The following is a 12,870-nucleotide window of genomic DNA, read 5'->3' on the forward strand; positions in this document are numbered from 1 at the left end:
AACTGATTATCTCCTCTGCAAGGTCCTCGTAGGGCTTGAGTGTCTGCACTGATTTGCCTTGTATGGTCTGTCTCTGACTAGATTAAACTCTAAGTAGGTGATGACCGGGGAGGGCCTTTCTCTGGTGAGAAGCTTTTGATGTGATCTCGTCATTGGGATTGGATTGGACCTGGAAAAATCAGTCTTTCTATAGTCTTGTTTCAAGAGTGTAGGTCAGAAGGACAGGCAGTTGGTGACAACTTTCAACACTAACCATGGCTTGAAAAGAGGCCCTACTGTTACTCTAATACCCCTATAGGGGGCAACTTTCTTACCAATCACCAAGGCTAGAAGATTGTCTACAGTTCTTTCAAATGCCACAAAGCTATCATCGGAACTGCCCATTGGCAAATCATGTAATATATTTTCATCATCATATTATAATCTTCATAGTTTTGTTTCCCTGGTCTTGGAATTGAAGCTGGACTCCAGTGGACAAGTTATATCCTATTCAGATGAAGCAGACTCTGTTAGTGCATAGGATCTACTCAGTAGGCAAAGCAACATTCACTGAAGGGGACTGATAAAGCGGAATGGAAGGGGAACTTGAGAAGGGTAGGAAGTTTTTCTCTTTATGTCCAGGGTCTTCTTACTCATGGGAATAGGATGGTGGCAATGCTTTCCGAAGGTATCATGCCAACAGTCTTCCCTGGACAGCTCTGTAGAAATGGCCGGCCTCATACAAACCCTACATTTTTGCACTATACCCAGTGTTTCTGACTCCCATGTAGAACTCTCCCTGAAGTCAGCAAGGACCCCATGAAAATGAGGATTTGTCCAGATATTTAGCATTTACCTAATAAATGATTCCATAGACATCTCAGTACCTCCAAGTGGTTCATATGCTTATTTGGTGGATGTCAAGAGGGTGGCAGTTTGGAGAAATAGTTGGAGAAGGACAGAAGCAGGAGGAGTAACATTTAGCATTGCTAAATATAAACCCCAAGAATGCCCAGGGCAGACGTGAATTGGGTCAAGGTCTGGGTAATGCCAGATACACAGCTCTGAAGATGACCCCCTGCAAAGTTGTATGGGACCCTGGCCAATAGGCTTTAGGGCTTAATTGCTTCTTCAAGGTAACTGATTTTTACAGGAACCATGTTACACAGTAAACCACAGAATTATTGTTCCAACTGAGCCTTATCTCCACCATGACACTTTGGGGGGAGAGGAGGCACAGAGCCCAGGGAAAGATGTGCTTCTTTTATGTGACTTCTAATGTCTTCTCCCAGAGTTGAGTTGAAACTAAACCAAACTCTAGCATTAGAATCCATATCCCAGGCCAGCAGCCAAAAAAGTGCTGACTCTATGTTTCCAGGCCAGGAAGAAGTGAAGTTCATAAGGATGCCCATTGACCCTCAGAATGGTCTGGGGATGGGTAAAGCCCTTGCAGACTTGTCACAGTGGTATGAGTTGGGGAGTAAAAACACCTCCCCTTAGCACTTTTGCCACCCTCTGTCATTCAGGGGCAGATAGAGGAGAATATCTTTCCTTTGAAAATCTCACCTGCTTAGCAATTCTTGTCACCCTGTGAATAATGTTGATTCATTCACCTGACTAATATTTGTGAGCCCCTGTTGCATGTCAGGCACCATGCTTGGTGCTGAAAGAGACAAGGAGGGGCAACTGCCTGGCTTTGGAGGCAAACCCCAGTCTCCTGAAAGACACCGGAACCACTTGCTGGTTCTACAGAACACTGGTCTACAGAAAGATTTGAGATGCAACTTTGTCTTGCAGCCAACTTGAGATCATTAAAAGTTCTCCCACCTCTAAAATCCAGACAGAGCTTCTCTTTCACCAAGTGGTAGTTGGAGGCATCTGGAAAATTTATTTCTTAATAGACCTACTGTTTCCCCCAAATCTAGTACTTTCTCACCCAACCTGGGATGAACCAAGACATCCAGCAATATTAAAAACATTTGGGGAGTGATAAAACTAGCATTTTGGTGAATAGTATTGATTTATTCATTGGCTATTTATTTGAATGAGTAATGGACTAATAAAAGGTCTGTCCCCAACCAAAAGAAAAAAAAATTCAGCTTCAACAACAGCAAAAATTGGGAATTTTCTGGTATGTGTATGTGTTTTTGTCAGCTGGCAGACTTGTCTTAGGAAACTATTTGAAAAGCCTGGAAAAAATGTGCTCCCTCTGTTAAAGGAACATGCAGGTTGGTTAATGTTAGTCCTCCTCCATGTGACAATTCCATCTGGTGGCCTTTTAAAAGAATGCAGCACAGTCCAAATTTGGCATCAACACGGTGTCTTTAAACTTGAATTTTAGGTTTTGAACAAAGTCAAACATTATTGAAATGTTTGTTTTGTTTTTATTTGTGGGAGGCTACCATTAAAAATGTGCTGTTAGGAGGATGTTTGTGGCACGTACTTTTTAGCCTTCTTCTTATTTTTTATTTGACCTATCATGGCCTCTCCAGGAGACAGTAATTAATTCAGTTAATAGAATGAAAACTAGAACTAAAGAAAAATTATTTACATTTTTAGAATTTCTCATTTCTTTTTAACTTATTTGGAGGTTGGATTGACTCCAAAGAGGCTGCTTTGAGATTAAGAATGTTTTTCTATAGGTAGTTATTACATTGTGTTCATTAGACCAGGAAAAGAACTCTGAGGTCCAGTTAAGAGGCAGACATTTTACAAGGTAAAGCTATTTTTTAAAGGAAACATGTTTAAATGTCAGAGAATGCTGGGCATATGATTTTTAAAATTTATGTACTCACATTAGTTACCAATTGCTGTGTAATTAAAACTTTGCAGCTTAAAGCAACAAACAGTTGTCTTACAGTTCACATGGGTTTTCTCAGTGCAGCTTAACTGGGTGCTCTACTCAGGGCCCTCAAAATGCTGCAGTCACGATGTCAGCCCAGGCTGTCATCACCTCAAGGGTCACCTGGGGGAGAGCCTACTTCCAAGTTCACTCGTGTGGCTGTTGGCAGGATTCAGTTGCTCGTGGGGTGTTGGGCTAAGGGCATCTGTTCCTCACTGGTATTGAGTTCCTTGCCACATTGTTCTCCAGATAGCACAGCTCACAACATGGCAGTTGGCTTCACGAAAGCAAGAGACAGCAAGCAAGGTGGAAGCCAGAGCCTTTTAATAACCTAATCTCAAAAGTGACATCCCATCCTTTTGTCATAATCTAGTCATTAGAAGTGAGTCTCTAGGTCCAGCCACCACTCAGGGGGAGAGAATACCAGGAGGCAGGGATCATTGGGAGTTATCACAGAAGCTGCAAGCACAGTTCTTAATCAAGCAACAAGAAGCTGGAGGGCTCCAGATGTGTGGATTTGAAGGCATGTGGGGGGTGAGAGGGTGAGCGAGCCAGGCTGGATTAGGTCTGCAGATGCTGATGACAAGGATCTCAATGGAAAGGTTCCCATCAGCCTAGTATATTTCTAGGATATCTGCAATGCAGTGCTCCCTAATAAAAAATAATAATAATAACCACTTCCTGACAGATCCTCAAGGTGAAAAGAGTCCCTCCTCCTACCCTCACTAACCCACACTCCAAAGAAATAAGCCTGTAAAGTAGGGGGAATTTTTTTTTTAACTAGGTTAAAGCAGATTCCCCACATTCTGTTATATTTAAAGTAGTGGGGGAAACCCTAAGCTATACATACTAAGGAATGAATTCATTTCTCCACCCCCCCCCACACTCCTCCTTAACCCCTCATCACACACTCACGTCCCAAGCATCTGCAGATCTACATACATACATCAAGTCTGTATAAAGCACTGTCAGTGAAGTGGAAACTGTACCTATGAAAAGGTAAGATTTTCAGGGCGTCTGTAACATACATTGTTAAAGTAGTTCCAATCCCTCCCTATTTAAAATAAAATACATTCTTTGTAAATGTTCTCTAGGCATCCAGAAAAATACTGACAACAGTATTCTAATAAACCAACTGGGGGCTTGATCTATTTAACAAATTTCTGAGCCCTCCCTGTATGGCAAGCACAAAGACAAATAAGACAAAGAATATTGAAATCACTTAGACCCTTAAAGCCATATCACTGGTTCCATAGGGAGTAGTTGGGGGTTGGGAGAAATGCATTTATCCAGCGAACCTTTTGACTGTTTTGTCAATCTCAAGATTAAAAAAAGAAATTGTGGAATAAGAAAAGTTTGGTTTGGGCACCTTTCCACCTCCCCTTGTTTACTCCCCCTCCTTGACCGCCTAAGCATCAGATCTTCCCCAGAGCAGCACCTCCTGGTCAGTAATTACCCCATCCTCCTTTTTATCCCTTTTCACCACTCACACCTTCAGTTTGTAAATCCAACCACTCTGTAAGGAGGGTTGCTAAGTAAACTAATTCATGCTAAAGTGAGAGTGACTGATATATAAAAACTCTTAATAAATCTGCTAAGCAGTGTTTCAAAAGAAAATTTAACATGGATATATTAATTGGTTAAATTTCCATTAATTCAACAAAATAGGGCTTAAAAAACAATTTCAATCAGGGTTGGAGAAAAATTTATTATTTCTTTTCTTAAAGCAGTCAGGCTTTCCCAGCAGGTTTTGCATGCTTTGATATTTGTGATTCTTTTCAATGGGAACCTGATCTGGATAAAACCTGAGACCATAAACATCCCAGCTTTCCCTTTTGGGGTCTTTTGCTATTGAAAACTAGCAGGACTTAAACATGTAAGCAAGTTTAAGAAAGGCTGCTTTCACCTGTTCTAAAAGGTAGCATTCTTGAGGTTCTGCTTTATTTGGCAGAAGGAATGCCAATAATCTCTCTCTTTCTAATCTCTCACTGAAAAGGAACTTTTACCTATCTCATAAAAAAGGGGGGTGAGAACTGATGTAATAGAAAAGGTACTCTACAGATATTATAGCAGCTATGAGTAATTAATTCATGTTCAAAGACAAATTATTAGTAGTAATAATAGCTGTTCTATATAAAGTCACCATCTCTGATGGTCAAATTGTAGTTCATCAATTGAGAAAGCATGAATTCCCTCCCCCCCCCCAAATCTTTCAACATGGTATAATAAGAAGTGTTAGGGCTAGCTGTTGTTTTTTTTGTTTTGTTTTGTTTTTCTCTTTTATTTGATTTCTGATTTGAGTGCTTTTTTTAACAATATTGTAGAGAGAGAATGTTGGGTCATTTATTGTGGTGTTTCTGAACAATCTGGTAACATTTTTGTCTCTAGCTTCTTAACTGCAATTGCTTTTTGTAGGGGGAGTAGAGGTCCCTGACGTGCAGACTACAGTACCTGCATTTATACAGAACATTGCAGCCTAGCACATGGAGCACAGAGGTTACTAAGGGGCAGGCTACTCACTTGGAACAACATCCCCAGTGTCTCCTAATTTTGTATCATCTTCCAGGGCAGGCAGCTTTGTGGGACTCTGACCAGTGCCTTGGAACAGGTTTCTCACCGTTTTTCTTGCACTGATTTCTGAAGATGGAACGTTCTCTTCACCCTACACATCAGGGGTTTTCTTTCCATTTCCATTTTTCGCTGATTCCTTTGTGAGTTTGTACTTTGATCTAACCTAAAATGTTGGAAACAGAAATAAACACAAATAATGGCATGAGACCACAGCCATGGAATGATAAAGCAGAACATGGCAAATGTTTTATTTTATGCATTTATTTATGAACCTTAGTATTTTAAAAAGTGTCTGAGGCTCTTTCCCATTTTGCAAGAGGGCGGGTGAAAACACTGAGAAGCCAGATGCTAAGGAGAAGAAACCTGAAGCCAAGAAGGCTGATGGCCCAGCAGGGGTAAAAAGTCTCACCTCAAGGTTGAAAAGCCCAGGAAGGGGAAGCCCCACTGCAGCTGAAACCCTGTCATTGTTAGAGGGATTGACAGATATTCCCGATCTGCTATATATTCCAGAAAGGCCACATATAAGAGGAAGTACTCAGCAAGTAAATCCAGAATTGAAAAGGAGAAGGTTCTTGCTACTGTCACAAAACCAGCTGGTGGTGACAAGAATGGTGGTACCCAGGTGGTTAAAGTTTGCAAAATGCCTACATATTATCCCACTGAAGATGTTCCTCGAGAGCTGTTGAGCCACTGCAAAAACTCTTCAGTCAGCACGTGAGAAGACTGCGAGCCAGCAGTACCCCTGGGGCCATTCTGATCTCCCTCACCAGGTGCCACAGATGCAAGAGACTGGATTTCTTGAAGAAGTCAAGCAGTGGCTTGCTACTTGTGACTGGACCTCTGGTCCTCAATCCAGTTCCTCTGTGTAGAACACACCAGAAATTTGTCATCACCACCTCCACAATAATTGATATCAGCAATGTAAAAATCCCAAAACATGTCACTGGAAGGTGAGATCTTTGACACTGAAAAAGAGAAGTACAAGATTACAGAGCAGCACGAGGTTGATCAGAGAGCCGTGGACTCGCAAATTTTACCCAAAATCAAAGCTATTCCTCAGCTCCAGGGCTACCTGCAATTGGTATTTGCCCTGACGAATGGAATTTATCCTCACAAATTGGTGTCCTGCATTTCTTACCAAGAACCAAATTGGATAACTGATACATTTCAAAATAAAAAGTGAGGCATCTTACAGATTTTGTATAATGAGGTATAAAATTTCTGGGTGAAAGGAAAATGAGAGGAAATCAATCTAACCCTAGGTAAGGTTAATACAGAGAATATATCTTAATGTCTTTGACATTTTCTTAAAAAGTCGCCTTCAAATACGACTTTGAGTTTCCTAGCAGCCAAGGGGAGGTCGGGGGCGGGGGGAGAACCACAGTGAACTATAAGATTCAGACGTCTTCCAAATTAAAATCAAACCAGTGCTCTTGGATCAGTGCTTCTCAAACTTGAATATACATTTGAGTCACCTGGCCTGCTGTTGCATGCACGTTCGATTCAGCAGAACCGTGATGCATTTAAATTATCTCCAGATGGTGCTCACGCTCATGCTCATGCTCCTCCTCTCTGGACCACCCTTTGAGCAGCAGTTTTAGCTCACTCCATTTAAAAAATATAGCACGAACCCACTTTTTAAAGTTTTAGCATGCTCCTACTTAAAAAATGTAGCCACATTATGTTTGCAGGTTTCCCAGGTAATTCCAGAACATATAAAATATTGAGCTCTGAGATTTCTAACTATAGTTTACTCTTAATGTGTTTAAAACAGTGGGAAACATCACTCTTGTCATTTTTCAGGTTAACTATGCTATTTCAAACTTTTTAAAAAAATCTTATAGTTTGTTTGAGGGAATATCCTTCAGTCCTTGTAAATATTATAAGTCCACATTATAATAAGGTTCTGGTGAGTCTAATTGTTGATCAAAGAGACTGTTTACTGTCACTCTTAGAAGTAGCAGTGGTTACCCAGTAACCACTGGGTACAGCACTGGGTCTAGCTTCAGAACATCTGGATTTGAATTGCACGGTGCCATTTGCCAGCTGTGTTACCATGTGCATGTTGTGTATCCTCTCTGTACCTTAGTTTCATCACCTGCCAAATGAGGCTAACAGTAGCATCCATCATAGTTGCTTAGAACAGTGCCTGCACATAGTACGAATGGAATAATGTTATCTATTTTCCTGGCAGTGAAATACGAATGATAAATTAAAATCACCTCTTCCGCTGTTTTCCTTACATAAGTACCATGAAATGACGTATCTAGATTTGCAATTTTCTTTTGAATGCTTGAGTAAAAGACACCAGAAAACCAATATCAGTAGGCATCTGAAGTTCACTCTGATGGAATCAGTCTGTTCCAACAAATTACTAAAGAGAGTAAAAGTCACTGACCTTTTTGTGTAGTTTTTTAATGGCAGCATCTCGTTCATGCAATTGGTTTGCAACATTTCCATTTCAGCAAATAGTTCACCAATTCTTTGGCTTTGTCTTTGGGGGAAAAAAAGTCTTAAAAAGGAGAGTTTTAAAACACAAGTAAAGAATAAGAAATTACTTTGAAATTTTCAAAATTATTGGGTTGAGAGTGTTTATTTAGAAAAATAGGGAGCTTTTTGTGTGTAAGGCTGTTTCAACGGTGGTATATCAGGAGAGCCAGGTACTAATTTACTAGCCCATTTACTTTAGTATAGTGCATATCACCAATTGTTTGCTATTAAACCAACAATTGTGTCTCAAAGCTATAAGAAAACTAATAAAATAGAAAAACTGATTTCTCTAGTATTTTATTTTCCACCCACCCCCAATATCTGTATCTAAGGCCTTTTTAAGACCTCTGTAAGCTGGAAACACCTGATCACATTGTTATTTAAAACATATTCAGATGTACCCTCTTCCTCACTTATTACATATACTTTTTATAAAAGTATTTTTACAAAAAAATTTTACATAAAAATTTTATGACAGTCTGCAAAGTAGGGAAAAAATTTTTTCGCCTGCAGGTTAAAACTCAGTAGAGTTGCCATTAGCTAATTGACAACATATTGCATTTGATAAGCATTTAATTAAAAACTTATTTTGAGGTTTTACTTTTCCTATTTTTGGAGGTAGGAGTTTTTTGGAGTCTCAGACATTTTTGTGGAATCTTAAGATGTTCATAGATCCTAGATGCTGTGCTTGTCATCCTGAGAGTAAAATGGCCCTGCCCACAACCCAGTCACAGTGCAGAGCAGGAAATCGTCAAAGGCTTGCTAACCAGTAAGGAAATGTATTTCAGTGACTACACGGAACTGGAGTAGTGGAGTGCTCCCTCAAAAAGAGCATTTCACCATTTTCTGAGAGGATGCAGAGAGGTGGGAGGTGGCAATCAGAGAGACACAGAGACTGCAGGGACTGAAAGAAAGGCAGAGAGAGACACACGCAAATCAAAGACAAAGAGAAAGCAACAGAGAGACAGAGACTAAGAGAAATTGAAAGATGAGGGGAGAAACCCAAATAGATTGACTGATTCCCCACATAACTATGTTAATATCTTACAGTCCTGCAGAGTGTTTAAAGTTGCATTTTTAAATTCATTCATCATCTTCAAATCTACAGTCCTGATAAGATCATCTTGATTTATATCATATTACACAGTTTACAAAGCAGTTTTCAGGTTTCATTGCATTTGAGACTTGACCCCAACATTTCTGTTACAGGTGAGGAAACTAACTTGTTCACCTTACATTTGTAGAGCATTTCCATTCATCATCTTACTTGGTAAGGGCCGCTCATCACAGGTCTCCATGCAAACCCATCTCCCCTGGTATAATAGCAGCTTAAATTACAGGCACTACTGCTGTTCATAAGATAGAGGAGATAACCCAGGCCACAAAATCAACAATTTTTTTCTTTCTTCTCCTTTTTTTTTTTAAGTATGTATTTGATATTATTACTTTGTTGCAGGATGTATATTGAAATAAAAGACAGAAAACCAAAATTTACACCAATTCCATTTCAAAATGATATCTTTTTTCATTTCTTCACACCATCCTCTAGCCCTTACCCTTCATGTATATTTTTGCATATTTACAGCCCTATCAGAGAGAAAATTTCATTTTCTGAACTTGCATTTAGCACTATACACTGAACATAAGCCATTTAACTCTCTTCAGTCCCCCTTTCAAAGAGAAACACCAGAAAAGAAGCACCGAGGACCATTTGACCTTGAACAACTACAGTTAATCCTCTGGCTCTCTTTGGGATTTCCAAGGCCCTGTGAGTAAAATATTCTCAGAGTACAGAAGGCTAGGATTCTGGCTTTATGACATAACTAACTAATTCTCCAGGTACACCTTGTCAGGTGAGAGAATGAGTGACAAATAATTTTTTATTCCGAACATGGTTTGGGTTGCCATTCCCAGGAACAGCAGCTACATAAGCATTTGCATCGTGGAGGGTTAATTCGCACCTCTACTCTTCTTGACCAGTCTTTTTCACAGGAGGAATAATCCCAGCTTCCTGAATCTCACCCACCGTGGCCTATCTTCCAATCTGTTAAAGTAATGGTCAAGTCAAATGATCAAAAATGATGATCTTCCATCAGCTTTGACACAGAAAGCCCACGTGCCTTGAGGAACGCAGTATTCTCCAATTTCGGCTCCAGCAACTTCAGCTTCTCGTTCAGTTTCTCCCCGTACTTTGTTCTGGCAGCCTGCGGATGCTGGAGCCCAGCAGCCAGCTCATGCAAGCCTTTGATCCTCTGCGCGAGCTGCTGGACTGTCCTCTCAAGGCCTCTCTCTTTCCCTCCTGCTGGCTGACTTGTGTGAGAAGCTCGGCTCACAAGGAGTTCAAAGTGTCCAGCTGTTGGAACAGGTGGCCAATGTGCTTCTTGCTAGAGCTCACTTGCTTTTCTTGAGCTCGGCTCTGAGCTGTAGAAGCCCCCTGGAGAGCATCTTAGTGTCAGCTTGGGAGTACGTAACAGGGGCGGTTTTTCTCTTTGTTTCCTTGCACTGGATAAAGAATAGGAGAAACCAAACTGCTGTTTTTTGCATTGTGCTTTGAACGATTTCAAGGTCCCTTGAGCTACCCAGTTCTCAGCAAAGGAAATACAAGATGGTTCCAAAACAGTAAAGAGCAGAGTGCTTCGTCCACAAATGGATCTGAGAAAGACCAAATTCCACAGGCTAACCCTTAGAGCTGCTCAATTATAGCAGTTTAAAAATAAGTTAAGAATTTGTTACTGAATCAGTGGAAAGAGTATGGAGTTTCCAAAAGAGTCTGTAATCTAGAGAAGCCATCTGAAGGGGCTCTGCAAAGAAAATTGCTTCTGAATACCAAATATTCCCTATGTTGTCTCTGTGTTGTGATAGATATGACTGAAGAAAACCACTTTCATCCACACCTGGGGAAAGAAGATCACGCTCAATGTCTTGTACATCCACAGGACCTGTCGTTACTAAAGACGCTTTCAAAATAACTGCTATAACAAGTGATTCCTGTGTAGGTTATGGGCTATCCTCTCAAAAATCCTCAGATCACATAATTCTTAGGATTTTTCTCTGACTAATCTGGAGCCCTTAATTCATCACGTATAAAATATGTGAACCTTATTTTTGCCAATAAGAAATATGATAATGCTTGGGAAATGCATCTTTAAAAAATGTTTAGGTAAAGTCATTTAACCTTTCTGGAGTCAGTTTTCTGGCCTGCAGAAAGAAATGTTAGACTAGATTATCCCGAAGTTTCCTTCCAGCTGTGTGCTCTGTGGACAGTTCATGCAGTGTGGGTCAGGACGCCGAATACCTGTGGTGGTAACATTTGAACACAGGGCTGAGCACCCCCTTCGGAAACAATGTGTAAATTTGTTGAACAGTGTTGGGATGTGTGGGACAGGGTGGCAGTGCCCCTGTACAGGGCATAGGAGCCGAGTGTGGTGACAGCAAACCTGATTATCCAGTCTGGCAGGGCTACAACTGTTGTGACTCACACAGCCTCTTTCATCCAGCTACTTCAAAGCATTTTTACAAACTCTGCCTCATTCTTCCTTCAAGAACAGCATTAAAGAAAGGTTGATTGATGTCTTTTTAATTAATTCAAAGATGAAAAAACTGAGAAATACAGAATTTAAAGGGATTCTTCCAAAAGTATGCTAAATTACAGAAGGGCCGGATATATAAAGTGTTCATCACAGCTTTATAATTGAAAAAAAGAAAATAACCTACTAGTGTAAACTACAGCACATTTATAACATAGAATATCATGCAGCCATTAAAATCGTGTTTCTTAGGAATGATCACATTGGGAAAATGGTCATAATTGAACAACATTAAGTGACACAAAAATAAGATAAAGCTTTGTATATACAGTATGATAAAAATGTTCACGATATAGGGGGGAAAAAGACCACATGAAATATGCTAAAGTCTTAACAGTGATTTTCCTTAGTGTAGTGGGATATCATGTGGTTGATATTTTCTTCTTTATACTTCTGTATTTTTCAATTGTTCAAAATTGAAAAAATGGGCACACATTACTTTTACAATTATATGTTACTTTCATAATAACATGTCTATATGACAATCATATGATTATCAAAGAGAGAGTGAGTGTATGTGTGTGGGTGGAGTGGACCAATTAAATAAGATGGTAGGAAAGACCTCTGAGAACATGACAGGTGAGCTGACCCACGAGATGAGAAAGAAGCATCACTGAGAGAACTGGGGAGAGCTCTGGGGAACAGCAGGAACAAAAGTCCCCAGGTGAGAATAATTTGGAATGTTCTAGGCCTTGAAAAAAAGCCAGCGTGGGGAAGTAATAAGAGATAAGGTCGGAGAAATTGCCAAGGGCCAGATTGTGTAGGATCCACGATAAAAAGCTTAAGAAACCCTTGTAGGGGCCTGATGTGATCTATTTTACATTTTTGAAAGAGCCTTCTGACCTGTATATAAGGAGTAGATTGTAAGTGGCAGGTGTAGAGGTCAAGATCAATTGAGAAGGCATTGCAGGGGTCCAGGGGAGAAACGAGGGTGGCTTGGAGTGAAGAGACAGGGCAGTGTAGGTTGGAGTGTATATCTGACTTGTTAGTGTGTGCAGCAAATAATCATCATAAGAGCTGCCATTTATTAAGTTCTTGCTCATTAATGCTGATCACAGCCCTTTGAGATTGGTGCAATTATTACCCCCACTGGGGCTTTGGAAAGGCTAAGTTACTTGCCCAAGGCTGTACAACTAAAAAATTGTGAAAGCTGGATTCATATCCCAGCTCTCTGGCTCCAGAGCCAACACCTTTAACCACTCGTGGCTTTCCTGCTCGATGTATGTGAGCTCTGCTATGTGTGTGGTGGCAGTGGAGAGGGACAAGAGTGAGCAGTGAGCAGAGAGGGGTCTGTACCCACACATGTCCCTGCACCTCAGCTATAAACTATCTTCCATCATCCATCACTACATCCATGTCCACTCCTGATAGCATCTGTGGTTCAATTGTACCTACCTGCAT

The 12,870-nt window shown here is 40.5% G+C and overlaps 1 protein-coding gene and 1 pseudogene across 1 annotated transcript in view; both read left to right on the top strand.

Annotated features, from left to right (window-relative positions):
* DOCK8 (dedicator of cytokinesis 8) overlaps positions 1 to 12,870 on the top strand; it is a 202,812-nt gene that overhangs the window by 111,945 nt on the left and 77,997 nt on the right. The window lies entirely within an intron of this gene.
* Positions 1,633 to 10,290, top strand: LOC134365048 (large ribosomal subunit protein eL6-like; annotated as a pseudogene).

This window comes from Cynocephalus volans, chromosome 16 (assembly GCF_027409185.1).
Source record: "Cynocephalus volans isolate mCynVol1 chromosome 16, mCynVol1.pri, whole genome shotgun sequence".
NCBI lineage: Eukaryota > Metazoa > Chordata > Mammalia > Dermoptera > Cynocephalidae > Cynocephalus > Cynocephalus volans.